This window comes from Corvus kubaryi, unplaced genomic scaffold, assembly GCF_017639235.1.
Source record: "Corvus kubaryi isolate FWS band 111438036 unplaced genomic scaffold, C.kubaryi_AGA036_p1.0 69, whole genome shotgun sequence".
Classification (NCBI taxonomy): Eukaryota; Metazoa; Chordata; class Aves; order Passeriformes; family Corvidae; genus Corvus; species Corvus kubaryi.
The window spans coordinates 7,203,768-7,231,412 of record NW_024582057.1 but is presented as its reverse complement, the minus strand read 5'-3'; positions in this window follow the sequence as shown (position 1 = coordinate 7,231,412).

Here is a 27,645-nt window from a genome sequence, read left to right as displayed (position 1 = left end):
AGGATTTATTCTCACCAGGCTGCAGGGGGATTTACACTAACAGTTTACATCCACTTCACTGCAAATCCTTTCTGATCAGTCCTTCCCACCCAGTGCCTGTGGGTGAGAAGAGGGCAGAGGTGCTGGTGGTACCGGCATCTCCCCTGCTTGCAAATGAGCAGGGCAGCCGTGGCATCCTCCCTTTGCAGCCCCAAACCAACCAGGCACTCTCTGCCCTGCTTTCAGCAAACCTGGAATGTGATTTTGTATCAGCTTCTGTGGGAGGAGGTATAAAGCTAAGGCTGCAGTTCTGCCTCTGAAAGTTCACTTTTTTCCTTCTTTCAGAAGCAGGTAAGACCTGACATCTGAATGCAAAGTGAGGATGGAGCCAAGGCATGGGTTTTGTTGTGGTTCTGCAAGTGACAACCAGAGGCAATATATCAGAGAACCCTGTAACACTCTGTCAAAAAATACTGCAAAGTTACAGTGCATAAGGTGGCTTTGACCATCAAGGAAGGAAGGAAAGCCAGTTTGTTTTTCCCTTGGCTAACCCTTGGCCCTCTTGCACTTTTGCTGCTCCCTACAGCTGCCAGTGGAGTGAGTACACATGAATGCATATTACAGAGAGAGCAGCACTTGCTAAGCCGAGGGGACTCTGCATTGCTAAGCAAACATTTAGATGAGTGATATCAGACTTTTCTTAAAGAGCATGAGCTTAATTTAAGACTCAGCATCCAGGCTGAGCCAATTCACATCTGCTGGGAGAAGTCTGCTTGGATGAGTGATGGGAGCCGCTGGTACCTGGAGCGTAGCCTGCTAAGTGAGAGAGGCTACAAGTCATCATCTGGGTACTTTGGAGCAACGTCCTTTATGATCCCCTGATTCATGTACAAGGAGCATCACATAACTAGGGGCACTTACAAAGCCCTGTGGTGCCATCCTTCAAAGTTTCACTACAGTAACTTCAGGACTGACTCCAGGCAACTCTAGGCAACTCCCTAACTCGGGCCGGCTGAACAAGGGCTTGGCTCAGCTCTTTGCACTTACAGTTAGTTAACACACTTAACTGCTATGAGACAAAGAGGAGCTGCAGAGGAGTTTTCCCACCTAGGAAAATTCATGGCGACATGTAGGGTATGCCCAGCCCCCACCCTGGAGGGACGTCTGCTGAGATAAGGAGATTGCTCAATCTCCCAGCAGAACCCCCCTGTTAAGGCAACCACGTTTTCAGTTACGGCGAGGAGAAGACAAACCCAGAATCCTCTGGGAGACCCTGTGCAGATCCTTTGTAACCCACTGGCCTTTACCCTCTGGCACCCACCCCCTGTATCCCTATAAAGTGAGCCCCCTGCCCCTGCGAGGGCAGAGAGATGCTTGTCCCTGGCTCCCCTTCGCCGAACTAATAAAGCTACCTTTGTGTGGAACAGCTACACGGGCCTCTTGTCTCTCTCTCTGCCTGGTCTGGCCTGGAGGCTGCCCTGCAGAGCTGAGCTGAAATCACCAGCTGACAATCACTAAAGAGCTGACAGCCTCTGCAAGGGCCCTCCTGGCCAGCAGCTGAGGGAAGACACCAGGCCTCGGGAAGACGATCTCTTTTGGGACCATCTCTACGGACCGGTCACCTCTTCCTCGGTCAGAGATACTGACCCCTCACCAGCTGTCATAGTGACACAAGTGTAATCAACACTGAGCAGCAAAGAAGAGAGGGAAGAAGAAGCAGATCCCTATGTTGGATGGCTTTTCCTCTAAAGCTGCTCACAGCTTTCTACTGTTGCTGCCAGTTTTTCCCTGGTTAGGGGTCTGCCAAAGCCTTACCTACCTGCTCCTCTTGACTGTCAGATGCAGGTGAGGTAAAATGAGTGAGGGTGGCCTACTCAGTGTCCTGTAATAAGATAAGACTCCTGTGATTACTGGCAGGTCAGCTGGAAAAGCCTAGACCTTTGGGCTGTTTCATTGCAGACATGGGTGTTCCAGTGACGGTGGCTGAGGGCCATAGCCCCCCATACCAGCAGCTGTGTGTACCCAGCCAAACCTTAAACCAGCAGCTCCAGTCCATTAGCAGACTGTGAACACTCTTACTGTGCCAGCAATCTTGTGAGAAGTGTCTGATGGTGACTTAAAAAACCTGACATATTTGACACAAAAGTGGGCAAGAAACGATCTTGTGATTCACCAACAGCTGAGCTGTAAGTGAGCTGCAGCACCTGGAGGGTTAAAAAATGGTGGTGACTTTTTTAAACTATTAAAAACCATTAGCTCTGCACATGTTTGTGGGCATCTTATCAGGCAGGAAGTTTTGGAATTTCAATCCTTTCTCCCTTTACTATGCTCTAGTAGAAATTGCTCATGCTTAATGGCGTATCTTTTAGGGAAAGATTAGCCAGACCCACTGCATTGGGTGACTGCAGATTTTGGTGCTGCTAGCACATTATCCTTTCAATCCACTGCTAAAACAGTCTTTACCCAGAGTATGTGCTGAGATGTTAAGCATTTTCTTCAAAGAGCTATTTATTAAGCAGAGAGAGCCTCGAGACAGAAGCAAGTGCCTAGATTTTCTGGGAGGAAAAATAAAAATCTTTTTTGGTTAAAATTAGCTTTCAGATTGCAGGATTGAAACCACCTGAGGTTAGAGCCTTGCTGCTCTTCAATAGGCAAATGAGATGTTTCACAAGGAATTTCCTTTGCATGACTATGAAATGAGTGCATCTTCCAGCAGCAGCACCTTCTGCAGCATCAGGTGTCTCTCTCCACAAAGGAGGAACAAAGCAGGGAGCCAGGTGAGATTGCTGGGCAGACAATGGATTCCCTCTGCTCTGTACAACACTCCACAGTAGAGTGGCTATTGCCATTTATTTCAAGTGCCCTGTCATTAAGTGTTCATTATAATGTATTAAACAGAGGGATCTCAATCACGTGCCCTTCCTCAGAAGTGTGCTCCGGCTTCCCTGAAGCATTGTTTGAGCAGGGCATGACAGCACTTGTCAATGGAGCACTTGTGGTGACATGTTTGTGAGTCCTAATGCACTTTTTAATTCTCCTCCGTCAGTCTCCTGCACGTTCTTTCAAATTCAGATGCGGATTTTTTCCCCATGTCCATCCCAGAGGATGAAGGCTGTATTTGCCATGGTCTTTGTTCTGTTTTTGCCTTCAATGTGAGCTGGTCTCTGACTGTGCACCAGTCCCTTATTAGAGTGTGTCCTAGCTCATTTTCCTCTCCATTTTCCTTCCCAGGCGACATGTCCTGGCTCCAGACACTGAGAACAAATGACAAGGATGATCAGAGATATGAACCAGCTTTCTCAATATGAGCAAATAAATAGATTGCTGGTCCTCAGCCTCTGAGGCTGGGAGGAGATGGAGGCTTGTTGGAGCCTGAGTGGAGTGGAGGGAAAAGGTGCAACCATTTCAGACAGTTCCCACTCGTTCCTTTATGCTACAGACAGTACACATAAGCCAGCATGGGGCAGGCTTCTAGCCCACACAGAAGCAGGCTGTGGGAAATCCTTGCCACAGGAGGGTAGAGGTGCTGAAAGTTTCTGTGGGATCAAGGGATCATGAAGCATGTCCAGAGAAGATAAATCCATCAAGAGTTATTGCATACAAAGGCTTTGCCTCGGGTTCAAGCAGTCCCTGAGCTGCAAGTGGACTGCAAGCCACTCCAACAGATTGATGTCACCTGTGCTGGGGATCCCAGAGCTGGATGCAGTACTCCAGATGGGGATCCCCAGAGCAGAGCAGAACAGAGGGGCAGAATCTCCTCTCTCTCCCTGCTGCCCACACTGCTTTGGATGCAGCCCAGGGCAGCACTGGCTTTCTGGGCTGTGAGTGCACATGGCTGGGTCATGTCCAGCCTCTCCAGCATCCCCAAGAACTTCTTCACCAGGGCTGCTCTCCATCTGTTCATCCTCCAGCCTGTGTTGATACCAGGGGCTGTCCCAACCCAGGTGCAGCACCTTGCACCTGGTCTTGTTAAACCACAAGGTTCCCATGGTCCCGCTTCTTGAGCTTTCCCAGCTCCCTTCCAGCTGCCTCTGGATGGCATCCCATCCTTCAGGTGTGCTGACCATACCACTCAGCTTGGTGTCATCTGCAAATTTGCTGAGGGGCCACTCCACCCCTTCATCTATGTCTTTAATAAAGTTATTAAATAACACTGGTCCCAGTACGGACCCCTGAGTGACACAACTTGTCATCGATGTCCATCGGGACTCTGAGCTGTTGATCACCACCCTCTGAATGAGACCATCTAACTAATTCCTTGTCCTCCTAACAGTCCATCCATTGAATCCATCTCTCTCCAATTCAGAGAGAAGGATGTTGGGGGGGACTGTGTCACAGACTTTACAGAAGTCAAGATAAATGACATCTGTATCTCTTCCCTTGTCCACTGATGTAGTTACCCCATCATAGAAGTCCAAGAGGTTGGTCAGGCAGAACTTGCCCTTGTTGAAGCCATGCTGGCTGTCCTGAATCACCTCCCTGTCCTCCATGTGCCTTAGCAGAGCTTCCAGGGGGATCTGTTCCATGATTATATTGCTATTAAGCTTTAGTTATAACGTTTATAGAATTTCTTGTTTAAGTCTTGGTTTTCTGTGATGCTCGATGACTTTTCTGTATTGAGGTTGACTGATATCCATCAGCAAAGTTACAGCAAAGTCCAATACCTCAAAACCTCGTAGGACATGCTATCTTCCTGGGCTGGAAGGGAATGAATGAGTGAATATCCAGGTGTCAGGGATACCAGGATGAGTTACCAAGTCCTGCCCAACCCCCAGAGTGCCTTGGTCCTTCTGGGATTTCAGTGATCCCTGAAGGACTTGAAATGCAATGGGGGCAAGAGACACAGCTAATGAGGGAACATCTCTGGGGCACTGGCTTCATTGTCATGAACACTATCTCTGAAAGAGCTGATCTGTTTTCTGTGCTGGATATGATGCATGAAGCAGGGGGCTGAAAATCTATTTTAATGGCAGCGAGTGGTGTCAGGTGAATACGAGCTGACATAGGAAACCAGAAAATTAGAGCAGCTTCCCTTGACCCAATATTAGCAAAGGGTTTTCTGCAAGCTGTGATAGATGTAGATCCTCAACCATTGATTTTTTTTTTTGGTACCTGTCCACTAATATTATGATAAAGTGTTTGTTTTGTAAGGTTATTTTTTTTTAAAGAGAGTTGAGTTGCTGCAGCATTGTGAAATAATGGTGATGTAGTTATCTATGAGATACTTAAGTACCATGACACACAGGGCATTAGAATTCATCATGTTTGTTATTGTCCTTTTACAAATGACTTTATGCCAACCAGTCAAAGTTTGAGACTACTAATGCAGCTGCACAGAGGTAGCCACACACCATCTTCTGTGCAAAAGATCTGATTTGATCATAAAAGAGGTAGTGCCAGGGACCATGTAAATGAAGTTTTTTGTGAAGCAGATAGGGGATGTGGACTAAACACTGAATACAGGAGAGGATTGCAAATACAAATGTGACAGGAGATTAGGAGAAAATACTTGTCAGTGAAAGGTAATAAATGTGTGTCAAAAACACATGGAGCTAGGGAAAGCAGAGAGATGGATTTTTGTTCGAGAAGACTCCCTGATGGCTTCATGACACCCCTTCTAAGCTTGACTGAGCTTTAGGACTCATGAATTCTGTGCAAAGAGGTTCACCTGCACCTGAAGTCCTCTGTTTTCCTCTGACAGCAACACCTCTTCAAAAGACTCAATTGTCTGACTTACAAATATGTTTTCCATTACTTCAGCCCTGATCATCAATTCTGTTCCCTGGGGTAAATGGCCCTGGATGTACCCTTTTCTCCTCCCATCCATCTGTTGTGTCTGCCCAGGAATTCTGTTACGTTTCAGCTTCATTTTCCTCTCTCACACATGGATGACTTAATCATTGAAACATCCAGCCATCAATACATGGTGTCCCTAGAATCATCAGGGACTCCTTTCCCAGCCAACAAAATCCCCAGAGTCAGCAAAAGGAGGGAAAAACCCCCCTAAGGTACCCCAGAAACTGAAAATGTTGTTTGTGGCAGCCAAGACCAAGCTATCTCATCTGAGAGGCAAGTCTTATCAGCTGAGGCTTGGGGTTGAGGCTGGTTCTGAAGGGCATTGGTAAAGGAGTCTCTGGACTGCACCTTACTGCATAAATGAGGAGGTTAAGGTGCTCAGATTTTCTTCATTGAAGTATACAGGGTGAAAGACTTCGGTTCATAGCATGAAGCTGTGTCAGGAGAGGCTTGGGTTGGATGTTAGGAGAAGTTTCTTCCCCCAGAGGCTGGGCACTGGAACAGGCTCCCCAGGGCAGTGGTCACAGCACCAAGCCTGACAGAGCTCAAGATACCTTTGGAAAATGCTCTCAGGCACATGGTGTGACTCTTGGAGATGGTCTGTGCAGGGCCAGGAGTTGGACTTGATGATCTTTATGGATCACTTCCAACTCTGGATGTTCTTGGTCTTCCAACAATATAATTAGAATTTGATCATCCCTTTAAAACTAACTATGCTGCAGCCATATGTGCCTACTTTCATCATGGGGAAGTTTATTTTTTATATCCATGAAGGAGTTAAAACAACTTAAAACTGCACACTCTGAGTGAAAAGGATATTATAGCTGGTGGATGGAAGATTGCTGAACAGTTTTGTTGAGTCCTTATCCCAGCAGTACTGGCCTGAGGAAGAAGAAATTTTATTGAAGAAAAAATTCTTGGTTTCTCAGGAGTGAAGTGGGTAACACCTAAACCTCTTAGTGGAATTACCATTTTTTTTTAACTGCAGATAAACCAGAACGTATTTTAAGTCCTATCTTACCCCAATTGTTCTACTCTTCCCTGGTAAAAAGGACTTTTTCAACCAGCCCCACTCCGTCAGACTCCTTCCTTATGAGATGCCCCTCCAGTGTTTCACTCAAGATGTTATTCTGCTTTTCAGGGCAAAATCCTTTTCTGCTTTCTGTACAGCAGTGAGAACTGCTCTCCATGCTTGTTTCCTGATCTTCTTGTTTCCTTGCTGCTACTTTCTCATTTCATCAAGTAACCAGTGGGGAATATTAATCAAGGCCTGTAATCATTTGGGTGCAGGTGGTGAAATGTGCTGTCTTTAAGTCGTATAAAATATGTCCATAAGCAGCAGATGCAATGAGATGTAGTTTCCCAAGGAAACTGTCTAGAGATTGAGCTCTGCTGTTTAGTAAAGGCTGTATTGGCACTGCTGTTGTCCCCACAGTGAGGTGATCAATAATGCTCATTTCCATTACTCAGTGACTTTTATCTGTCATTTATACAAGAACTTTAGATTTTCCGAATCTTTCCTACTCTCACAACTGGACATCAGCCTCAAGTGTGACTGTTGAAGTGACTGGTTGTGACTGATTGATACTATCAGAAAACTTATTAGTGAACCTAGTTTTCTTATGAAGTAAGCCTTAAAATTTGCAGTGAAAGTGTGCTTTTTGGCTTGCTCAAACAGGGTAGGTGGCAGGACACACAAAGTGCTAATTATCAGTGCACTGAGTAACAGTTTATAGTCTTGTCTCATCCTGGCTTGAGAAACAAGCCTTCAGCTTTTCCTGGAGGTAAAGCTACTGAAGAAGAGCAAAGTGGAATAGGTGTTGGTTTCCTCCATCCCACCTTGGCCGGCCAATAAAAAAACTGGACAGCAAACATATTTTGCAGAATGCTTGTGAACGATATCAAACATCATTAGCAAAATATCTTAAATGACTGTGCCCAAGCAGCTGTCTGGCATGTTCCTAGGAAGTGCTGCAACCCCAAAGAGATTTTGGTGAAAAGTTGGAACCAGTTGCATTGCAGATATTTCTGGGCAAGCTTCTGTATTTCCACAGGTATCACTTTCACAGAGCAGAATTGCAAAGCAAACTCTAGAGCCCCCAGTGATGTACATAATCACATTGCTGGTAGTGTGATCTGCCGGGAGCATCAGAGCCAGCCCCAGCAACTGTACTTATCTCTCGGTGGTACAGTTTGCAAGAAGAAATGCTGTTTGGGTCCTTTTATCATGGTAAGCACCATAGACTTGGATGAGCTAAGAGTGCTTTTTGTTTTTTAATGTTCACTGAATGTATCCACATTAAGAACAAAAACTTTTGCCTTCCAGGATTAAAAGAATGGTACATGTAGTCTGATATCCCATTCCTGAGAGAGCCTACAGAGGATAATGTGAAAATAGTGGATGAACGAGGAAAATGTACAGAGGTGCAACAAAAAATTTCAGGTCAGATATTTCTTAGCTCAGATGTGTTGTCTGTGTATTTAACACTCCTCGTTGGATTTTGCTTCCAAGTAGCCATCCAGTCCTTTTTGAGCCATGTAAAAGTTAACATCCACAGCATCGTGTCAAGGAGTTCCACAGCCTCCATAGGCACGTGGTGAAAACTATTTCCATGTGTTTGGTTTGAACCTGCAAGCTTTGCTTTACATCCCTTGCTTCTTAGGACCCTGGGAGGGACCAGTCAACCCCTACTCCCTACAAAGGCATTCGTTTGTTCCATTTTTGGTTTTCCACGTTTTTCTGTTTTCCCACCAATCTCCTTGTATTCAGCATTGCTGATTTTAGAATTAAAGGCATCAAGTCATCACAAAATAACTTGCCTTTTGTCATGGATTCTCAAACAGCAGAGCAGGATCCTCCAAATCCAAAAGTGTGCCCAGCAATGATGCCTCAACAGCTTCTCTCATGTATCTTCTCAGCAGAAGGAGCTCTACAAATGGGAGTTGCTCAGCACTCGGGATAAGACAACCCTTGTTAAAACATTGCTGTGGCACTTTGCAGAGGTGGTTCTAAATGCATCACTCTCTGCCTTGTGTGGTGTTTGTATGATTTCCAGGAATACAAGGGGAAGTAATTTATACTGAGACTCTTCAATCAGCAATAAAAAGCTATTATACAGCTGGAATACTTGGCTGGTGTTCCTGGTGCAGAGAAGTTATGAACATCTGTGTTGCAATATGAGAAATATAATCAGACTGTCTGGTGAGGATGGTTGAGAGGCAGTCATTTGCAGAAAGCAGGGCAGCCTCGTTAGCACAGGAGGCTGCTTGCTGCTTTGCAGACCTCGGGATGCCAAGGGAAAGTCTCTGCTTCACGGAAGCGCTGAACCACGGAGCAGAATCACTAGACCCTCCAAAAGGGCACCAGACTCATGATGGTGTGACTTTGATTTAGTGAATTCCTAATTGTGTAGAAGAACAGATTTGTTTTTACACAGAAGCTTTTAAGCTGTGATACTTTCAATTGCTTGTCTGCTGCACGGAATAAAAAATAGGGAAAACCAGCAAGTGGGTGTAACAGCTGGGTACCTGGACTTTGGAAGTACTGGAAAAAACTGCCTGCTGCTTCCTTCTCCGCCTGTTGCTGCACAGATTGAATGTGAAGTCAGGATTTAAACAGTGAAATCCCTAGCTGGTGTCAAGTCTGACAGCCTGCTGCACACTGTCTTGCTCTGATACATCTGAACTCCCCTCACTACCAGCTCCAGAGGCAGAAGAACAGCCCTTGGGATGCCTCTTCTCTGTAATTCAGGGTGGGGCCGGATAGTGGGAACACTGCTTGCCCTTCTGCATTTATCAGGGTGTGGGCAGTGGAGAGGCATCCGTGGGCGGTGGAGCAGGGCTCCTGCTCGGAAGCTCCCTGTGTGGCTGTGGCACAGACTGGCAGGAGCTGAGGAATAGTTGGACGCTATTTCTGTCATACCTCCTCAGAGTGAGGTTTGTATTTTAACAGCTTTTCAGCAGTCAGAGCTCACATCCAGAGCTAGAGCAGGGATATACGAGGGACAGCAATTTTCCCCACTAACATCTTCCCATCTGTCTGGACAGAGCTGGTTTTTGATCCCAGTTCAGTCCTACTTGTCCTGTCTGGGCACTCCCTTAAGGGCAGCCACCTGGGGAGGCAGATTAACGCGACCTGGGGCTCGTTAGCATGAGCCTCGGCGTGCCCTCGGGCAGAGGGGACGCAGCGTTCACCTCCACAGCGTCCTCGATGGACGACTTTGCAGTGGGAAAAGGTGCAAGGTGGACGCACGTGCTGGCTCCTCTTCGGAGGAGGCACATCAGGTGGCCATTGGATTTGGCTTGCGTCAGCCCAGAGGCAAAAAAGGCAAGAGGAACCTCTGGCATGGGTTCCAGCGAGCACATCACCAAGAGGGTCCAAGGACCAGAATGGCCCTCAGAGAACCGTGCACAGCCTTTTATGGGGGGGCGGAACAAGGCGGGGAAAAGGGAAGTAACCAATGGGGTACAGTCAAAGGGGAGGATACAATTTGACCAGAACCAATGGGGAAAACAGGAAGGCAGGAGTCACAACAGGGAACCAATGAACAACCAAACAGCGAAGAACTTTCTAGAACGAGGGAGGTAACTTGAACCCGGGAACCACCCAGGGGGAGGTGGCCTAGACTTCAGTGACATCCTCTGATCCGCCCTCCGACCCACTGTCTTCGGTGGGGAAATCCAGCCAGTGGATAGCCCTGGTTTGATTGGCATTCCATGGCCTCAGCCCAAGAGCAGGCTGAGCCACCCCAACGACAGATTTTGTACACAAGGGCCAGATGTGTATTTCTTAGAGAACAGCCATCTGAGGTTGAGCATTTGTTGTTGTTCCCCATCTCTGTGGTGTGAACATGTGACGCAGATGTACAAAGTGCCTGTGTTACGCATCCCATAAACCTCTGCTCCTTTAGCCCTAGAGAGATGGGTATCTTTTCCATTTGTTTTGGTCAAGCTATTGTGTAAATGAAGCTACATCTCGTTGGTCATACAACTAAAAAGAAGAGATTGGAAACTCCTCAGAGCAGAGGCTGGCTGTACCGGTGCCTATTATAGCTAACACACATCCCTGAGAGGCAATGCCTCATAATTAATCGCTAAATAATTAATAATAAGAAGAAGCAGATACTACTCAGGAAGTAATTAACCTCCTTAGGCTTACAGGAAGTCCTATGGAATGGAAGAGTAATTAAAGGCTTTTTAAATAACTCAGAAAGATCCCCACTGACCTCAGTCAGGACAGGTTTCGGAATTGAGTCCAGTAGGATTTCCTTAGATATCAAATAAAAATAACTTTGTTCCTGTAGGTGAAATTTCCTTATCTGGTATTTTTTGTTAATCCATCTGTACCAGTGTGCAGACTGGATGAATAATTTTGTTTTTATTTCATTTAATTTATGACATTATGAACTGGTTAGTTTTAAGGTATGCTGGAATTTTGCTTGGAAAGCAAGCAGGTGGCTAACTCACACTGAAATAAGGGTTTTCACAATTTCAGTCAGGCAGTATCATAGAATGGACAAAAGTAGGACCTGGATGGCAAAATTAGTTTACAAGAGGTATCTTTAAGTACCAGGATCCATCCACAAGGGCACAGAGAGCATGCAGCACCTTTTTGTGTTCACAGCTGAAAGAGGCTTTTGCAGTCAATGCCGTGTTCCTTCAGATGAATTCACACAGTCCTGTAGAGATGTGCATTTTCTGGGACTTTGGAGCTGTCATGGCTGAGAGAGATGGGAGCATCAGCTGAGTATATCAGAACATGCAACTACTCGATATCACTTCATCAAGGTAAGCCTTGCAACTTCTGATTGGTAACTTCATTGGTCTCTTCCTGCAAATCAAAACTAAATAAAAGATACAACCTTGTCGAACCCTTTCAAGGTATTTTTAAACTAGGGTGAGTTAGAGCTCTGAATTTCATCATTCCCGGCAGCATTCCTAATGGGCCCCCTTCGAAGATGCGTGTCTCAAGAGTGTCTTGATGCACTGATAATGAACACCTCCTGGCTTTCAGGATTCACCGATGTCCTTTACAAGTCCTTCAATTTTTCTTTATCTTCTCATTATACAGGCCATTCCTCTCTCCTGATACCAGGTAAAGGGGATTACATTATGCTGCTTTTGTCAAATGCATGACAGAGAGTATGAGAAAATGTCAGTCATTTCAGTTCTGTCTTTGGGGCTCTGAGGAAGTTCTGTCTCTCAAAAAACTTCCTGTTTTCTTAGGTCAGATGTATTTGGCAAACTTAGAGCTTGATACTCCCTAGTGCAGTGGAAAATGAAATTACCTTTTTTTTTTCCCAAAGCCACTTTTGAAGGGATATTGTGCATGGCATGACTTTACCAGTTCAGGTAATCCACTTTATCGGTATTCCTGTCCTGGTAGTTGGCCCCAGATAAGTTGTACTAGATGTCCCTGAGAAGGTGGGTGGCCCAGGACTTTGCTGTATTCCTGGGGCAATTGTGGGGAAGCCTATTTGGTCCCTGTGCTCCCTATTCCCCTTCACCAATGCATCTTAACCAGCAGGTCAAGGCTTAGTCCTGATGGAACCCCTGGTCCCAGCCCAGTGCATTCAACCCCCAACCTGTCACAGGAAATCTCAGACAGACATTGTTTCTTCACTTCTGGGAGACCAAGAAGTCTCCCGCAGCCCTGGCTTTCCTTCTACCACAGTGCCTCCTCCTTTGAACACCAGGTCCATGAAACTTCAGCGGCTGTGAAGGTGTAGCAGAAACTCCAAGGAGAATTAGGGTCTCCTGCCTGCTGGCTTCCCTAATCTGGCCAAGTGGCTCACTGCTGTGGAAAGGACAGCTGTATCCTGCTCCTTCCCCATGGGACCACTGCTGCTTTTCTGCCAGGTCCCTTGCATTGATTGATCCATGATGCAACCACTAATGAGATGGAGTGATTGCAAACACACCCTCGTGCCCCTGACAAGATTAATTTTCCAGTGGTATTATCCCCGTGCAATTGCACAGTCTCTGGATCCAATGCAACTGAGATGGAAGAAACACAAGGGAGAGAGTGGGGCTCTAAAACAGCCCACAAAGGGCTCCTGGTCCTATTGAACACTAAATGGACGTTTGCTCTTCTGTGATTTACACACATAGGAAAGTCCTCATCTGGAGCCACCTTTCCCCAAGGTCATCTCAGATAGGAAGGAGCTTCCCAGATCAGTCTTGTTAGCTGAGCTAGGAGCTGCTCTTCGCTGTTGTGGCTGGGAGCAGGGACAGACCAGTGCAGTCCCTTTGCAGAACAGGGGGGAGCACTTAAAGCTCTAGGATCTCCCACAGAAATGCTGTTCTCTGCCTAGACATCATTCTTGTTTCCATCCCAAGGGCCACAGGCTAGTTAGTAAAGTACATCTACTGACAGTACAGTATAGCTCAGTCAGTGTGACAAGCAGGGAGCTATTGTGTACTAAATATTAATACTACATGTGCATTTGACCCATCTGGGTGGTTTAGGAGTCATTAAATTCCAAAAGAAATCACTGGAATGTCCCTTGTCACTGAATGGCATCCAAAGGGCTTGAACAAGAGGCAGAAGGAGGTAAGATAAGGAAAAAAACTGTCCAGTGGAATAGGTGAGAGCTCAGATGGCAGTGACAGGATATTTTTCCCTTAGGGAAATGCAGTTCAGAATATTTCCTTCCTGCTGGCACCTGTCCTGCAGTTCCCAGTGCCCCAGCACTTCTCTCCAGCCAGGCTGGAAACCCAGCCACCGAAATGATCTGCGTGACAAGAAAACACAAAAACCTACAAACCTCCAATGCCACAGACACCGTTGCACAGCAGCAGAGTCCTTGGAGTGCTAACAAACATCTACAGGCCACTAACAGCTGGTGCCACCACATGCCTGAATCCAGAGTCTGGGGTTAGCTCAGATGATTGGAGCATGGTGCTGGTAATGCCAAGGTTTTGGGTTTGATCCCTGTATGGGCCACTCACTAAACAGCTGGGTTTGATGAACCTTGTGGGTCCCTTCCGACTCTATTCTGTGAGTGATCTGGTCCCAGATCCCTCAGGGCCTTCCTGCTGAGTTTGGTGAGCCATAAGCTACTCTTGTGTACAAAGCATTTGCAGGATCTAGCACCTAGTTTGAATTCAGGTGCTCGATAGAGGGCTCCACATTATACAATTTTGGCCTATAACTCTATGAAGTCTCTTCAAAATTATCTTTCACCTGCAGGACACTGATGCTTCAGTTTCTTGATGCTGAGGTCTGCCTGTATTGGGATGTCAGGGACCTGTGTTCCACCAGGCACATGCCTGGTGACAGCAGCAGCCACTGTACCTGACAGGAGAAAAACTTGGTTTGAGCCTCCAGTTCCCACCCCTAATATATATTTTAATGTTTTGTTCTGATATTATTGCATTATTGCATAAATGCTCTACCACTGCTCTAAGGGGATGTTTTAGAGTGTTTTGATTTCTTTATGTTGTTTTCTTTTCATTCTGTATGTCAAACTGAGCAGCTGAGAGCCTAATGCAGATACTAGGAAGATGGAATGGTCCCAGCATCACCATGACACAACTCTCCCTGCAGCAGCAGGTGGCTGAGAAGGTGAATTTTGTGTGGAGAGAAGCAGGAGTATTCTATGTTTTCAGTAAGCAATCTCAAGCAAGAATGCACTGACAAGGGCCTGATGCATACAGAAAAAACATCAGTGGTAAATCACAATGAAAATAAGCATCAGCCCCAGGCTTTACTAGGGGAATAATTTTCCAGCCTCACTCAGTAAATTTTTCCCTTTTCTCAACCCCCCAACAATTATGCTAACCCTATTCTGGGCCTCCAAGTAGCCAACTCAACTTCTCAACAATTAAAAGCTCTCTATGCCTGACTATTTTTGCCACCCTCAGGCTGCTGTGGCAGTCCTTGTCCATCCCCACACCAAAGCTAGCACTGAGCTTTTTCCGTCTCTCTCCCTCAGCCCTAACCATTGACTTCTCAATCCTAGCCAGTGATTTATCCTTAAGACAGCATCCCCACTGCCCAAATACTCAGTATTCCTCAGAGATGGATTCTGCTATTAGCTTTCAGTTTCCTTGGGCAGTTTCTGTCAGCCCCACTGACACATGTCCAGTGGGCTGGAGGTTTCAGCTTTTCCTTTACATCAGCCCTCAGCCTAGTCTGAGCCCTAAAAGCATCCCAGCCCTCCCACAGACTAAGCATTCCCCAGCAGAGGGTGCTTTTTCCAACTTCCATTCTATTTTAGTGTGCTCCTCCCAGCCCCCATCTAACCATAGCTCTGGGCTTTCACTTCTCCTGTCCTTTAGGGAGCATCCCTGCTCTTGCTGCTTGGAGGCTTGGTGGGCTTGTTCTGGTCTTTTCATGTCTCTTGTACTGGGGAGTGCGGGACTGGACACAGCTCTGCAGGTGTGGCCTCACCAATGCTAAGCAAAGAAGGGTCATGTCCCTTGACCTGATGGAAACACTCCTAATGCAGCCTGGCCTACTGTTAGTTGAAGCTCCTGCCTTTCCTTTGGCAGACCCTTTTCAGCCCTCTTCCAGCTGTAGCTCTGAGGGGATGGGATTTATTCAGCCTTATTCAGAAAAGGCAGAAGGAGAACTTTATTGCTGTTTGCAGCTACCTGATAAAAGGGTGCAGAGAAGATTGAGCCAGATTTTTCCCAAAGACATACAGTGACAGGACAAGAGGCCACAAGATGCTAGCTGGGACTTGGAAAACTCCAGATAGATCTTAAGGGAACAAACGTCACAACAAGGTTGGTCAAACACTGGAACAGGTGCCCAGGGACCCTGCAGACTCTCCATCCTCAAAGATGTTAAAAATTCAGCTTGCTGAAGCTCTGAGGAGCCTGGCCTGACTTTAAAGTTCTCTGAGCTGTGAGCAGGGAGGTTGGGCCAAAGGACAACCAGAGATCCCTTTCTGCCTGAGTTACTGTACAATTCTGCCACTATGAACCTCAATGTTTGTAAATTTGGAGCCTAATCTGATTACCTTGATGAGAAGAAGCTGTTATGTCTTTAGCAGCAGATTTAGCCTTTGCAAAGCCTACTTTTTTGAGCAACAGTTTCACAGGACCAATATCTAAATAGCTGCTGGCCCACTAACACACAGCTTCCCGGCACTTGGTGACAATAGGAAATAATTGTAGCTGACCCAAAATCTGACTCTTCAAAGTTTTCTTCACATAGATTTTCAGGATTAGACAGGTATCCAAATTTATGCCTTGCCTATCCTGTGCAGTTCAAAGGAATTTGGGAACTCAGGCCTTTTAGAAAAACTCTGGTATGGTAATGGCAAGGGGAAGGAATTTACACGCCTGAAGGTGCAAGTTGGGAAAGTCCCAAATAACTCAGGTTCTGCTGCCTTTTTCCCTGGGTGAGGCAAGAGCCCTTCCTGTCTTCACCTCCTCTTCTCTCATCCATAAGCAAATTAAAATCTCCTCAGCATTTGTCCCTTTTGACTGGAAGCATCGTATAGATCCTTCCTCATGTTGTTTCACTACCTGCAAGTGACCTGACATCCTCACTGACATTTTACCCCTTTCAGAAAAGTGACTCCAGAGTCCCTCAGTATTGGGGGTTTTTCCTTCTTTTCTCCCCTTTCTTTCTCTTCCTTTTCCCTGCTTAAACACCTATTGGAAAGAGAAGGAGGCATTAAAAAGAGACATCCTTGCTGTGGGAGCACGGAGGGGCTGCTGCCCCTGACTCAGTGCAGTGTTAGATTGGGGCAGACTTGCTCTGGGTTCAGCATATCATGATGGGTTCCAACAGCTCACTCAGATATTTCCCCAGAGGGGAAAGCCTTTGCTTTCCCTCTGAATTCATCCATCACCAGGCAGAGCACACTCATCAAAAATGGGGAATCTGGCATTGCTGCAGGATCATTATAAGGGTTTGAAAGAGAACATTTCACCACCCTATTTATCTTGTCAGACAACACCTGACAGGTCAGCTGGGGAGTGACTGCCCTTCCCAGCTGAAGCACTGGCTTGAGAAGTGTCATCTACAGGCACAGGTCAGCTCAACCCAACCCCCCTAAGCTGGGAAACCCAGAAACTCAGAGCTAGCATAACATTTACAACACCTGCCCAACTTTCTGTATTCTGTCTCTCTCATAACGGAGCGGTGACCCTGTTTCATGTGTTTTCATGTGACTTTGTCTAGTCCTTATCTCAACCTGCTTATCCTGCTGGCACTAAAAGGCCATGAGATTCACCTTATCCCATGAAAAGAGTTATTTATGATTAATAAAAATTAAAAGATGTGTCCAGAACTGATTAAGATACTGAAATCAAGATGTTTAGTTAAGGCAAGGAAAATTCCTGTCTACTGCCATTTTGGTTTTGCAAAATCAAATAAAAAAAGTGTACAGAAATACAAATGATAGAAACTTGGGAATGTCTCCTTTTCAGCAATAAAGCCCTAGAGCATTAATGTTATCAAGGAAACTGGAAGTAAAACCGAACTCCACATTACTTATGATGCACTGTTTCTATCAATACACAGCTGACATAAATTCAGGAGTGTCTGGTTTCAGTGTAGCCTGTACTTTGTTCTGCTGTCAGTGCTTACTCAAAGTACCAGGCTGAAGCTAGAAAATCAGATTGCAGGCTGTTTGAGTCAAGTGTCTGTTGAAGCTAATTCATCACAGTAAAAAAATGGTTATGAGATATTAGCAGCTACTGAGGCTTCACTCACTTTTCCTTTCTTTCTTTTTATTGCCTGCATAAAGAAGACCAATTGCTGTTTGTCAATAGGCCAAAAAAAAGAAAAATCTTGTTTTCTATGACATTAAGCAAATTCTCTCACTATCCCAGCATATAAATGCCTCGAAGGTGAGAAAGGATGAAAAAGAAGAAGAAAAAGAAGAAAAAGAAGAAAGAAAAAAAACTAAGAAGGAAAGCAACCCATAGGAAAGGTTTTACAGGGAAAGTGAAACCACTAACAGAGAAGAGGAGTGTGAAGGATGGTGAGAAAGGCTGTTCCTGAGTCAGTGTCACAGCCCCAGGCCCAACACCCATGCACTGACCTGGACACCTGCCCACACCAAAGGTGGCACCATGGCTTCCTTTAGCCATGTGTGGTGTCACTCTCCTTTGGCTCGAGAACAACAGAGGGCCATAGTATTGTGCTACTTTATTATTTGTTTCATTTCCAGCAACACCAAGAAAATTCATACACAGGAATGGAATGGAGCCAAAGTAGACATCAAAACTCTTTTCTCTCTGAAGCTTTCAGAGTAGAGGCTGGAAGCAGGTAATAGAGAAGCATCCTTTTTACTCCCCATGTCTTTAAATGTGAGAAGGAATGGTCTTGTTGAGGATTTTGATATAGGGTACATGGTAGAGAGGGGGAGAGAGGAGGACATAGGAATTTTGGAAGAAGCAGGGGAGGAATATGCAAAGATTTTAGGAGCTTCCTGTCCAAAACAGGTTTAGAGCTGCTATTCCATCACTTTGAAAATTAGCAGTATTAGGCATGAGGCATCTTCTGTGAGCAATTGTAATTGGAGTATCCTCCAGAATGCAGATAACAAGCACAATAGGTGTCTATGCATTTATATACAAGGGCCTAGAATGACGTGTTTCCACAGAGACAAATTATACCTAGTACTCATAAAATGATGAGAAGTGGTAGAAGTATAATTATCAGTTTTCCAGCATGACTGCTGTATGCAGTAAATATGGCAGAGTTGACATCTTAGTGGAGGAAAATGAGTAAAATATCTTTTTATTACACCAGTACACTCTTTTACCTCCTACTAGTGTTTGAAATCCTGATGTTCCTAGCAGAAGTGATGGCCTGGCAAATTTTTCTTCTGCCTCATTTTTCCCCTAATTGTCTGTGGGCAATTAATTGCCACCTATTAGCATCCCAGTCCTTGTTAAAATAGGCCTTTTTATTTTTTTTTATCTGAGTTATAAAGAAAGATAGTTTCAGCATAGTGCAGTGGACTTGTCATAAGCATTTAAGATGTACCAAAGTGTCATATTTTCTAGGCAGTATAATAGCATTCCATTTATTGTTTCCCAAGGACTAAACTTAGAAATGAATGGCTTTATGAAGAAGCTAGTCTTATAGTGAAGTTGATTGATTCCATTCCTCCACCATCAGGCTCCTCAGCAAAATAATTTCCCTTTAATTAAGCCATATGATGTAAATTTTGTGGCAATTGATTTAATAAAAATACATGATACAAAATAACATAGGGAAAAACACCTTAAAGAAAAGCAGAAGGATTCCCTGAGCAGAGCAGGTAATGGGAAAACTACTGGAAATGAGGTTACAAAAACAATAAAAGGGAAGCTTTTATAGATTTTTTTTCATCATTTGTCTTTTAGTAACAGTTAGATGAATGCATCCCTTGCTACCTTCCTCATTTTCTACTGTAAAAGATGTTTGAGAAGCTGTCCTTTTTTTCTCCTACCCAATTATTAATCTATTTTCTAAATTAATAATACAATCAGTTCTGATGTTAATGCTTTCTGGAGTAAATACACATACTTTTTTTACTCACTTTTTGATCTATGTATGTTTTTGAGTGTCAAGTGAGAGATGTTTTCCGTTTCTTGTCCAAACCCTTGTACTAATATTCTTGTGCCCTGTTGCACAGGTCTTACTGCGTATGTGTATTTTCTAGAAAACCTGTGGGACAGTGTTAAGGCAAAATGTCCTCTGCCTGCACTCCCATTTCAAGTACTGTTTGTTTAAAATGTGGAGCTGGTAAGGACTATCCTGTTGTGAAGATTCATAACACAGTGTGTGGTAATTTTGGAAAATTAATAATTAGGAAAATGTACCTCTCTGTAGCACATCTTTTCTCTCTGTCCCAGTCTCCTCAGGAATCATGCAAAGGCAGCTTCCTATCTGTCATTTGCCATCATCTTTCCCTTTATGGTGCAGATGATCCCTGGAAGCTATTGTTGCAGAAAGCAGGATTTTTCTATGTTGATCTCTGCCCAGAGATGTTCACAGGAGGAAAAGCTGTTCAGTAGTGCATATGGACAAGCTGGTCAGAGGAAATGGAGTCACAGGAAAATGGTGAACTCCTGGAAAGTATTGAAGGGTTGCAAGAACACCAGCAAGACTGCAAGGACAGGGGAAGGTACCCAGAGATTGCTGTGAAAAGTTTGAGTGGAGCAAACCTTGGGCAAACTTCAGCAACTCAGATCCAGAAAAATGTGTGCTTTTCACATGGGTGCTTGACTCTTCTTGAGAACATTTCTATCTGGATAAGAGCCCTTTCGGTTTCAAGGACTCAGTGTGTGTTTGAGGCAGCATCAGGCAGACTGATTTTAGTGTGATTAGTTGCAGCTCTCAAGTCTGCAAAATTAGCCCAACAGCCCCATAAGAACAATTGTTTTAGAGAGAGATAGGATTTTTTCCCAAGTTTTCTTTAAGGCAAAAATCTTTGGCTGTCATTCTGTGGATATTGCTTGCTTTGACCTCAGCCAGCATCAGAAAAAAATAAGCTCAAATACAAAATCTTTTCTTTTGGTTTTAGAATTAAATTAAGTTTCTTTAGGAATCCTTTAGAAACACAAATACATCTCAACTCGGGCTGGGGCCAGAGCTTCAGATTCAGATCTTATTTCAGTTTAATTTTCTTTACTGAGCCAAACCATCAGTCTTTCCTGGCAGGCAGTCTACCCCAACTAGAATATTTTCCATAGTGAGCTCCAGATAGCCAGCATACTAATGTATGCCTTTAAAGAAAGAAGAAATACCCAGAGTCCTGATGCATTCAATCAAAACAGCAAACAGTGATTTCCAACCAGCCTTTTCCACAACAGAGTAAAGCAAGGGGAGAAGCAATCATTGCTTTCTGAAATCATCCATGTCAGCCCTTGACACAAAGGAGGTTGGTGAAGAAAGGTTAGCGTGGTGTCATCGTGCCATTAGGTCTGGGCACCTCTGAGAGATCTCTAGTACAACCTGCCATTCACAGACCCCCAAGGATTTATTTTTTAAATGAAAGGTTGCAAAAATCTCATTCCCTATTCCAGCACTGCCCACACAATGTTCCACTTCCCCCCATCCATCACAAGAAGCTAATGGGAATCAAGTCCTTAATGGAGGGCAATGGCAATTCTGCACAGGTGGGAAGGCATAAAACGTTTTCCAGCCACCCAGTTTTGACTCATGGTCAATGAAATATTAATACATGACCTTCATAATTTTCCCTTTCCATTAAAAACCTCAGGACACTGGAACTAAGGTGTTTAAAAACACTTCTGCTTCCTGGTAATCAGTGTTTAAAAGAGAAATAAAAATATATCTGTGCTCCTTGAATTTGTGATCAGAAAGCTTCCTCCAGCCTGACTCCAGTCTTAGATATCACTGTTCTTTTCAAAGGATTTTGAATGCAACTGAATGTGAGACATACATAACTCTGCATATCCAACCAATATTTGCCCCTGAAGAGATAAATGGTTCTTGCTTGAGCTATGCCATTGCTGGATTTTTACACTGAAACCTCCTGACCAACAGTATTCAGGAAAGCTGTGTACAGTCTGAGACTGGACATACCCATAACACAAAGGTTGGTTGGATGAAAAACTTAGCAAATGTTCTGTCTTTTCCTGAATGTTTATTTATGTCGCAGGGTGGAAAGAGAGCTGGTTTAGGCAGGAATGTTGATTTGTTTTGTAGGGTGGAAAGATAGCTCTTTTACTCAGGAATGTAAGCTTTTACTCTGCTTCAACTGATGCTCACAATCAAGAATATTTGTATACACAAAGCTACCTTAGTGTTCAAACTTCTCTTCACCAGGGTCGCCAATACCACAGATGACTGAACTGAATACAATCAGAATAAATCTTACCTCATGCATTCTTTTTCCCTGTGGATGAAGACAGCTATCTAGAAGCAATAGGAAACATGGCTTGGGGGCTAGAAGCACAAAACACAAATGCCAGAGGTGCATCACCAATTGAGCCACAAGCTTCCTTCGTGAGCTTTGGTAAGTAACCTTATTTCTTTGTCTAAACAGACCCTAAACTGCTCTGTATCTTCTGGACTCAGAATTCTCTTACATCTTGACTTTGTGTCTGTGGTTTGTGGCCAAATCCTGAAGCAGCTACAGTTAGTAGGAGATTCTGACCCATAGCTGGAATTTTACTCCAAGCCATCTTTACTTTCTCATTCATGTATGATTATTTCTAATGAGTTAAAAGACACTGCTCACCTGAGGAAAATCATACAAATCCCTGATATTAGTAGTAATGGGTCACAGAGTGTTAGAGATGAAGTGCTGTTAAGAGTTGGTGTTTGCTTCATGTGTGGTAAGCTTGCAGAAGACTTGGGGCAGAAAATTACTGCAAAAATTTATTTTTTTCAGTGCACAGAAATATTCTGAGTTGTTTTAATTTGAAATTGATTACAAATACAAAGCCACAATTTTAATCACTTTCTTTTCCTTCTTGTTGTTTGGGATAGTAATATGGTTGCCCTCTTTTCTATTGGACCAAGTTATCCTGCTATTACACACACTGTCCCCGTGGTTTTGTGTCACTGTGTAGCAAAACCAACCATGGACCAGAAAATAAAATCTGAAGTGTGTGAAGGAAGGAAGTATTGTGGGAAGAAAGAGATCTGTAACACCTGAATGAGCATCAAATATCATCTCAGTGGTCAATGCAGGGAGCAAGTTCTCTGGAGCTTCTTTTCCCCAAGCAGTTCAAATTCCTTTCTCACTGTTGTCTCTGCAAGGTGCACTGGACAGATGTGTCACTGCTTGGGACAACATGGCTTGTGCCTGCAGTGGTCAGGGCTGGGCCCCCGTCGTGGAGTGGCCGGGACATTCTAGGCCAAATTCTTCTCAATAGGCTACCCCAGTGACTCTAAGACATAAAGATCACTATTATATGTGTGTGGGGGGGTTAATCCAAAGTGTTTTAAGTGCCAGAGATGGTTGTGTCACAGATGCCTCAGATGGTGCCTGTGTGATGGGCATGTGATTGGTCCCCCAGGACAAGGCAGGAGGCTTCAAGGCTTGCTACGGACACTGCTTGTCTTGTCCTGGGAGAGAAGAGCTGAATATGATGACATCTGTGGCCACAAAGTCTGTCTGTGCTGCTCCCCCATCACTTGTGCTCAGATTTCCTCTGGGAAGGAGATGATTGATTTACTCCAGAAGGAATGAACTACCACACAGGCACTGCAGAAAGCAAGGGAAACAAGCTGAGGAGAGAGAGAGTAAAGATAATCCCAGCTCAAATCTTTACTTTAATTGTATCCTGGGCAGCAATCCCCACAATAAAATAGATCATTGGTCTCTACACTGACTCTGGACACACAGACAGCTCTTAAAAATATAAATTGTCTCCCCTGACCACAAGTGATCGGTCCCTGCAGAAGGAGAGAGACAAGCCTAAGGGCCCCATCCAGTCATGCCAATACCAGTGTTTATTTCCTTCATCTCTCCACAGGTGGGAACAGGCTTGTCTATTGATGCTTTAGGCCTTACACTTTTTCCTACTCTGAAAGGGTATGGATCACCACAGAAATCTTCTGTGTTCTGCTTCTGGGCTGTGGAGAATGGGGTAATATTGGGCATTGGGGGCTGATATTTGCAAACCATATCCCTACCCCCAAGTCTGATGTCAGGGCACTAATCCTTGCGGTAAAAGAGCATGTAAAGGAGGAAGAGCCCTTGCCAACCTTTGTCTTCTCTGTAGCTGCATAATTGCTGTAGCATTCAGCAGAATGCTGGGCTCATGAAGGTTTCCCAGCCCTTCAAACCCTGATCACAGTTGTAAGTCTTGGGGAACCAATCTGTGCTGGAAAAGACCTTGAAGAGAATTCTCTCTTCTCAACAGAAATCCTCTCACTACATCTTTAGGCCTTGCATATTGCAAGAAGGGGTTATGCTTCTGGTATTTTATGTTCTCCAAACTTAAACTATAATCCCAACACAAATCCTAAGGTTATTTACATAGAGGAGGTGGGGGGGGCGCCCCCCGCCACTAAAGGAGCACATAATTTTACCTCTGCTGACACCAGCTGTCCTTACATTGTTGAAAGCCCTACAATGATGAATGCCTCATTAAATAAACTACAGAAGCCAAGCCCACCCCATTCTCTATACCTGCCAATAGCCTAGGTATTTTTCCCAATGGAAAAAGAGAACTTGTGGCCTTGATCACAGCACTACCAGTTCTTTACCCAGGATTTTTTGTCCTCTGGAATAGAACTGACCCTTAGAAAATGTCACTGGCCTCACCCTAATTCCAATCCCAACTGGCAAGGGTACCACAATAAGAATGAAAATAAGGAATTGGTCCCTGATACCATCTCTCTGCCTGCTTTTAGGGACTCTGTAGAATCCTGAAGGAAGTTGAGCATTAGAATATATCTTTATCATAAACCCAAATCCTACCACTGTCCCTCCTTGTACCTCAAGAGCTAGTGACCACAGTGAAAGAGAATTAGATACCCACAAACATCATAAAAGCATTTCCCAAAGCTGTGAGTTCTCATGTTCTCTGCAGTAAATTGGCCTCTTAAAGGTCTTAATGTTCCTAGGTATGCTGTCTTTGTGGATGGCACCAGGGAGAGATCCTGGGGCAAGCAGGTAATTCCTGATCATTCAAACCTTTCAAGCTCTAGATTGACCCCAGCCTCCCTTCATAGGAGGTAGCTGCAACATTAAAAACAAAGATACTCACACACGTGTACACTCTCATACATATACATGGTGTTTTCTCTGTTCAAAATGCATCTATTAATGACAAAGCTTTTCTTCCAGCCTTCAGAGAAGTGGTTTGGGTTCTTTTTGTAAAAGAAAAAGGGATGCCAGTCCCTGTCCCTAAAAAGAAAAGTTTAGAGAGCAAACTATGCTGAGATAGAGTTGAAGGAGCATCCCTTTTGGAAGCAGCAAGACTTCTTTCTTTCCAAATACCCTCTCTTTGCAGACCTGGAGATGCTGTTCCCTCCAGGTGCCTGAGTTTCCTCTTGGGTGTTCACTCCCAAAGGGAGCTAACATGCATTCAGGATGTGTAATCAGTGAAGCTGGGTAAAAGGAGGAGCGACCCAATTTGCCAGAGCAGACACATTAGGCAGCTTAATTACCTGCCTTAATTACCTACTGGGTGTCTCAGGTTAGGTGATGTGACTATTTCCCAGTGATAACAATTATCATTCTGGACTGTGATTCACTTTTTGGTGGGTTTGTCAAGGCCTCTTGGATAAAATATGCATGAGCACATCTTGCCCATCCTCCACAACCAGGTTTCTACCACAGGTTAGCAGGCATCCTGGCACAGCTGGCAGCACCAGAAATGTTTTCCATCGTTGCTGCAGCAACATAATGGTGGAGAGCTTACTTGCAAGAGTCCATTAGGCTTGTTCTTGGTACCATTTTCTTCATCTATTTCATCCACATTTTACTGAAAAATGGTACGAAACCAACGCAGGGCTAAAGCATAGCCTTTAAAAAAATTGAGAGATGCAGACAGACAAGATTATGAATGCTGTATTTTTCTCTTTTTTTTTTTTCACTTTGTCTCATTCCTGAAGCTGCCTTCAGCAATATCTGTAAGAAAACAGTTATTAGTTTTAGTAGTATTACAGTGACCTTCAGCTAATGATTTTTAGAAAATGGTTACAGAGATACCTATTTGTCTGTGTGTATGTGAAAGAGAAATATGCCATTTATATAAAACATTCTGTCTGTAGCTGTAGCCAGTTAGTGTCAGAAGACTTTGTAAACTCAGTTGTACTCAGTGCTAACACAGATTCCTTGGCTGAATTATTTTGCAATAAGATAAACCCACTAATTGTACATCTAAATAAAATAGAATTTTAACAAATTGAATGACTTTTATTTTACCTTGGGTGATAATTTATTGACACAAATAGAACTACTTAATTAAATTTGGCATAGCCAGGTCTGCTGAGGACACATTAAACCCTTTTGTCGTGATTTTAATGTTTTGTTCGGGTTTTCTTTAATATATTTTAGACTGTCCTGATATTCCTAGATTAAATTGTGTTTATTAAAGCCATACAGACAGTCAATTATTTTGACTATGCAGTTCTTAAGGATCCCACACGGATTTAGCATAGATCTTCCATGAAGAAGGCCTATTAATTTATAATTTCTCATTAAATACATCAGAGACTGAAATCCACTGTTGCTACTCTGGAAATAGATATCCTAATTCAGGAGTACCAAGCCTGCAATTCGTAAAAATGGAAGGAAAGCAAGGAGGACAGACTTAACATTTATCACCATCTCTCAAGAGTTCAGATCTCAGTAAATCTTGGAAAGTTTAGTAGGGAAAAAAAAAAGTGCAGCATCCCAGTGAGCATTCCCAGTGCTCTTAGGGAAGCTGAAGACTTGAGGTGTCACCTACACCTCTACAGAGAGCATCTTAGCCAGAGGAGAAGTCAAGGAGGTCCTGTCTTCCACAACAGCCAGAGCAGAATGATAATTCTTGTTCATCCCTGCAATGTCCTTCCTGGTGGAATTTCAATGGAAGCTTGAACCAGAAAGTGAAGAGAGGTCCATAAGTTTTCACATCCAAGAATGAAGTTGATACAACTGATGGTCTGCTCTGCAGGGCAAAACTCAAGAAGTCCCCACCAGCACCTCAGATCCCCAGAGTGAGGGTTGCCAACCCACCACAACACATGAAGTTCTGTCACTGTCACCAAACAAGCAGACAGAGCTAAAAACCCTTCTACTGAAAGATTAGCAGGTATCTTCTTGCTAACTAACAGGCCTGCAAGATCAGGGATGGGGGAGAAAAAGCTTTTAAACTGACACCTTCATTCTGTATTTGGGAGAAGAGGAGAGGGTTTAAATTCTGATTTTGTTACTGTGCTTCACTCAAAATAATGACACATTTTTTAGTTGATTCCTACATCTACATTATGTTTAGGTCTTATGTTCTTTCATTATACAAGTACACATTGGTACTACACCAAGATATTTACATTCAGAATAAGCACGCAGAGGGAAATTGCAACTAAGACCAGCCAAGAAACAAAGATACATGCAGTATCAGAGTAGATATGTCACACTTCAGTTAAGGTTTGCCCCTTTCTAATTTTGTAAACATATTGCTAAATCATTTCCAAATAATAAGATACCTGATTTTGTCTATTGGGGGGGCTGGGGGGGGAACGGGTGATGGGAGAGGGAGGTGGAGGGCAGGAAGGGGAAACAACAACAAAATGCAAACAACCAACCAACATACAATAAATCCCCCCAAAACCAAAGAGTGACTTTGCTGCAGCTTAGCTTAGGGAATGCCCTCTTTGGTTTGAAGAGATATTGCTCAAGCAGGCTAGAAGGTTTGAAAACCTTCTCTGGATTTAATTGGACAGTATGATTTGGGACTATACTGAAATGTACAGATTTATTCACTAGTAAATACCTTGGAGTCATTGGGGGTCACTGGTTACTGTCGTCTTGTGCCAGGAGCAATCTCTCTTGTTTTCACCCAGTTTATAACTTCGCTTCGAAGCACTTCTTGTGCTGTTCACTGGCCTTCCTTTAGTAATACAGCAGGCAGAAACCATCAAGCAGCTCAAAACAACCTCCTTAGGTTTTCAGAATTCAGCTATTAGAGAAGGAAAAAGCACACCTTCCCTCCTTTACCCATCTGGTGCCTGCTCTGCAGGGGTGACAACTGTCAGTGCATAGGCTGACAGGGTACTGAGAGGGTGGCCTTCTCTATGAGGGAGGAATTAATGTTTGAATAACTGCAAGAATTTTTATTCTCTTGGTTTCTACTGTATTTTGAAAAGGGCTATGTACCTGCATTTGGCAACAGAGACAAGGGAGGAGGCAGAGTGAGGAATGAAGCCATAAACAAGCCAGACCTAGACAACCCCTTGTTGTGAGCCTTCCTACTTTGACACATGCTCATATATTTTAGAGTACA